Below are 5,962 nucleotides of genomic sequence, written 5' to 3' on the forward strand. Positions count from 1 at the left end.
TGAGAATCCATGAAACATATGACACAAGATTCCAACTGTAAGCACTAGTACATTTGACCCCATTTTTAGACCAAAATTTTTGACCATCTATTAAAATGGGGTCAAATTTGTTGGAATAGGCAAAGAAAAATGTGTTTTTTAAAATCCATGCATGTGTTGGTTGAAACTTTGACCAACATGGGCTTGTTATGTTAAAATTAAAAAAAGCTCTATTTTGCATGGGTTGCAAGTGGAACTATAGTTGGTCCATTTTGAGGAGGAGGATTTGTGAGGGTTGTAGGAGGAACAATGGGTGAGTGTGTATTGTATGCTCACATAGATTCAAATTTGAGGGCCTTGGCAGGTCAGGTTAAAGGTTTGGGCAGATTCTCTATTGGTGGCTTGCATGGATCTCTCTACCATGTCACTTCTTTACCTGGTAAGATATGTTTTTTCTTCAATTTAAGTTTCTTGGGTTGGTTTTGAGATACTTTTTTTTTTGGTTAGTTGGGTACACCATGTTTCTATGCTTATGTACATTTGATGCAATCGAATTTCCTTTTGTGGTAGTTTTTGTTTTTGCCAATTTGGGTTTCTCAGATTTAATGATATTTTGCATTGGGTGCAACTAAATTTCCATTTGAGATGGTTTTAGTTTTGTTCATTTGGGTTTAATGTAATGTGGTTCAAGTATGATTGAATTTACTATGGGCAATTCTAGTTACAGGCATTTGAGTTTCTCAAACTCAAATTTTATATTGTACATTGGCTGTGATAAAATTAATGTTATTATATAATTATAGATTTTCTATCTTTTGAGTTTCTCAGATCTTGTATTATTGTAACTTTGGACACATTAAATAGTTCAAATACAAAATATTCAAGGTTAAACCCTAATCAGTATATTGATTGAGCATATAAAGGTCCAGTTCATACCATGTAGGGTTTAATCTGATGATCAATTTGGACAATTTTCTAGAACCCTACCAATCTACCCACATTAATATTCTATTTCTCATTGTGATAATGCTAGTTTTTGGGCATTTGGGATTTTGTGCATCTTATGTTAAATACCTTGAGCAAAACTGAATTTTTTTGCATGTATTAAGGCCATGTTAGCTGCTATGCCAATTATTATAAAATCTTAATTTATGCCTTCTCAATTTTGGTTGAATCATTATGCTTTGGAGTATTCCAAGCATTGTCAATCTACCTATATAAGTTATAAGGATTTCTCAAAGGTCACACTTTTGCAATTCTACCATAATCGAATGGACTACAAATAAAACCTCCAACTTGAATCAAAACCTTCCAATCTACCTACATCATGAGTTACCTATGATAATTTCACTTTTAAGCTATTTGGTCTTCTTGTATCTTGTGATAATTGTATATTGGACACAAGTAATTGGTGTACTTACACTTTTATTTTCATTTTAGCCTAGCTAGCATGCTAAGGTGTAAAACCCCAAGTTTTATACCTTCAAAATTTGATTATGATGATCATGCTTGCAAGTAGATCATCTCTTTCCAATCCTCCTACATTATGCAATACCATTTACATATTTCTTTCATCTAAGATAATTTTTTTTGGGTTTCTTAGATTTTACAATATTGTACTTCAAGTAGAATTAATTTTTCTATCACACTTTTTTTTGAGCTTGAGCCTAGCTAGCATGATAATATAACTTATAAACCCTAGATTTTACCATCTAGGTTTTAATTCAATCCAATGGCTTATATTGGTTGCTTAGCAAACTACATTATATAGACTTATTGTTAGAGTTTGTAGTTGTAGTAGACATTGTTCATACCTACAATGACTTCATCAACATACCAATTATATGGTAGCAATGTCTCTTTCAGTGATGTTTGATTTCTTCTCATGATCAAGCATTTTTACACTGTAAAGTTTTTCCAATTCTGAACTGTATTCTTTAAGTAGAGTTATGCCTCTTGAAGTCACTGAAGAACTCTCATCAATGGACTATAGGTCTTCTATGTGTGTGTCTGATGAGCTCTGAGGTGACCTTTCATGCATGAATATTTGGAAAAAATTCTTCATCATTGTATAACTACTAAAATATTAAATGGTCATCATCACAACTCTTGTCATTTTCTTTTGACATCTAATTCTATTCATCTCTCAAGCATTTACATCATTGTAGTCCTTCATTCACCAATAGCATTCATTGTAATGATCTCTAGTTTCATTTATTTTCTTCTTTGTGCCATGTATTTTAATATGCTACAACTTGTGTAGTGTTTCCCATCTCTTAACCATTAAAGTTGTGGCTTTGTGCATTCGAAGAGTCTAGTCAATATTTAAAGAATTCGATAGGTCTTCAATATTGCTAGTTATCAGTAAGTGTTGTCATCAGATGTGCCATGATTTTATTTTTTTTCCACTGTGTGTATTCCAAAAAAAGAGTGCCTTAATTTATTTTTTATGATCAAATGGCTTAAACATCAAACATTAAACTTGATTCCTAGACTAAAAGTGTTAAATAGTCAAAGTTGACTTTTTTTTTCCCAAGCTTAATTTTTCCTTTACTTTGTGATGTTTAAGGGTGGCTATTTATGATTCGACATGTAAGAAAAGGGCTATTGGTTCTTTTGCCACATCTAATGGAATTCTAATCAGTTCTTTTTTGATTGGAAGTTTTTGGAATCAATAATTTTGGGTATGATAGCTCTTGCTCTAACAATCATGTTGATGGTTGTTGTAAGAAGAGTTCTGCTAATTCTAAAGGTTGCTCTAAGAGTCTTGCAGATTTCATATTTCAAGAGTTTATTATTTTTGTTATAGGGATTATCATGATGTGTGTAGCATCAGTACTTGTCATTAAAGTTTACAATATGCAACATTCTTGAGGTGTGTTGTTCTTGAAGTTTCAAATAGTCTAATATTGTAAAAAGAGAGTAATCTGTTTGTGCATGAATGCTTGGAAATTTGTGAGTTTTGTATTGAGACTCATTATTATTATTGTTTGGTCTGAATGGGATTTTCCCTCAAGTAGGAGGGCTTTCCTAGGATATCTCTAGTGTTATGGTGTTTTTGATATGTCTATTATTTGTTAATGCTATTCTGGTTCATAAAATTTAACAATTATGTCCTTGCCTCTGATAAAATTGCTCCCACTTTTTTCTTTGTTGTATCCTAGTATGAAGCCATTGACATTCTCACTACATTAAAACCAACTTCAAATATGAAATAATAACTTTGTATAACTAAAGCTCTAGATGTGATGTGAGAACAAAAGACTTTCCATTTGAGATAACTTTAGATGCTAGCCAACGAGACAATGATATCAGCAAACTAAGATTCTAATTTATGTCCATCTATCTACTTGATCTAATTGAAGATTATGTCATTTAATTATTCTTGCATGCTACTGAATGCAAAAAATGTTTAATGGATTGGAATAAATGCTTGTTTTGCTGATTATGGCTATAAAAATTGAGCTCTCACTTATTTAATGTTGTTGAGTGTTATTAAAGGTTATTCAACTTGCACAAACACCTTAGTGTTAAAATGACTACTTCATTTTGCTACTACCTTACTATATCTTGAAGTTGGCTCTTAATATTTTTTTCTTTGAGCCACTGATGCTTTCTTCCTCAAGACAGGCACTATTATTAAGCTAAGATTTAGCTCTATTAGTGGGTCATGCTCTTCTTTTGGTTTAATTTGAACTCTAATTATGTTATTAGATTAACCTTAGGTGCATGCTTTTTTTTCAAGCAAGCCTATCCATTTTTCTAGATTGAACTAGACCCTTTGTATCAAAAAATACGCAAATTTGGGCTCTAACCTTGCTATGGGAGAAATGAACGGTTTTGAACTAGATTGACTTACAACCATTTTATTAGTCCACACTCCCAACCACACAATAACCTTGTTATTAAGCAAGAATAATCCATGTTAGTTTTCTGTATTGAGAATACTTTGGGAGATGAGGTAGTTGGAGTGCCAAATAAGTGGGCCTTAATGGTAAGGAGGGTTAAGATGTGCTAAGTTTATGGATCTATTTTGAACCTTTGGTGATATACCTTTTCTACCATAATCTAAATCCTTGTATACTTTTTAGTAGCTTTTAGATCTTTAGTTTATTTTTTAGCTATAAAAATTGCATGCTAAAAACAATTTCAGCCTGCAAATATGAAGGAAGCGTGTGTATTTTTATCAACAAATGTTTTCTTGATGACAAGATGTTTCGACGTAAACTAGTATAAGTAATGCATGTCTTAAATTTTCTAAATTGCCAATTCTTAGGTTTCAACATCTCCACATATTTTTCTTCATCTTATTTCACTCATTATTATATAGATAAAACATGAATTTTTTACCATTTGTACATGAAAGATTTTGTCATTTGCTGAAAGTCCAATAGTTTGATGATCCAATGTGATAGAAAAACAAAATATTGTGAATTTCTATTTTATGATTCATTGGTTTGTAAATGATAAATTCATATATTATCAAAGATTGCTTTAGGGAAAGTGTAAATGTAGCCTCAAAATATTTTCACCAATTTTAGTCAACCAACACGATTTTATATGTGCCTAGTGATTGTAAGTGAAGCCTTTTGAAGATTACAATATCAAAATTTTATTGCATATAGAAATAAAATATGAGGCTATAATATGTGTTTGACAAAATGCTTGTCAGTTAGATAGATAGTGGCCCTAGAACCCTTCATGAAGGTTGTAAATAGAAGGAACCTTTGTGGATTATTTTTGAAGTGTCAAGAATGATTAATATTTTGTCTTATTTGAGAGTTTCTTCATACAAGACAATTGATGGATGTGGGCATCGAATAAAGCTAGTGGGCAAGGGCTTATAGTTAAAAGAGTGTGAACATATCATTATAAACAATTTAGAATTTGAAGGTGGTTGAGGGCCTGATGTTGATGGAATTCAAATAAAGCCAAATTCATGGCATATATGGATAGATTGTTGTAGCCTTAGTGATTATGATGATGGACTTATTAATATCACAAGCCAAAGTATGGATATAACTATCTCAAGGTAAAGTAACATTTTTTTAGTTTGGTTTGATTCAAGTAGTGCTTTAAAGAGCTATCAGCTACCATAGGACCTTGAAAATAACATATATATATATATATATATATATATATATATTAATAGTCTTAATTATCTAACAAGCATTTATAGCTGCATTTCTACTATGCTTCTAGTTAATTTGTAGATGCTTGTCTTGGACTACACAAACCTATAACTAGATCTTTGTTTGAGAAAATATTTTCTCTTATCATGATCTAGCTTACTTCCAAAATACCCTGGGATATAATTATTATTTAGTCTTCTTACAATCATAATTGATTCCTACTTTCAGTAGCCTATACACGATATGCTGATATGATGAGTATAGAAAAAATAAGGCCTTATCCTCTAGCTTGGGTCTTGTTTGAATTTTTCTATTTAAAGCCAAGTTTCCACATTTTACATTTTTTAGTCAATACATATTAATAGTTTAATACATTGATTATTGTGTAAAAATAAACTATTTACAAGAAAAAAAGAAAAATGTCACTGGATTTTTTTTTCTTGATTGGCACACATCTTACTAGAATTTGATTCTTTAATAGCCATCAGAACTTTTATCTTGTTCTATGCCTTCACATATATTTCACAAATTGTGTTGGGAAATTTCATTTGAAATAACAAATAGATGGGATTGGCCTATAGCAACACCTTTCAAAATTAAACTAGAAGATATGAAATTGGTGGCATGAAATTACCTATGATATTACTTGGAATGATTTGCATTTCTTTTTCAAAGAACACCTTGACTTATAGCATTAAATCGAAGCAAGTGATGGATTTTTTATTTTTTATTGATAGTTGGGTTTTCAAAGATTGATCTATTAACATTTTTAGGGAAAAGTGGAAATTCTTTCTTTTTGAGATAACCAATTTAGCTATTTGGGATTGGGGGGGTTGACTTAATAGACTCTA

General features: G+C 31.1%; 1 pseudogene; it reads left to right on the plus strand.

The window, feature by feature from the left end:
• The first annotated feature begins 288 nt into the window (after positions 1–288).
• On the plus strand, positions 289–5,015 carry LOC149557335 (putative pectate lyase 4; annotated as a pseudogene).
• Positions 5,016–5,962: the final 947 nt, after the last annotated feature.

Source organism: Cupressus sempervirens, chromosome 5 (genome assembly GCF_028749045.1).
Source record: "Cupressus sempervirens isolate cs-2001-9-10 chromosome 5, ASM2874904v1, whole genome shotgun sequence".
In the NCBI taxonomy this organism is placed as follows: domain Eukaryota; kingdom Viridiplantae; phylum Streptophyta; class Pinopsida; order Cupressales; family Cupressaceae; genus Cupressus; species Cupressus sempervirens.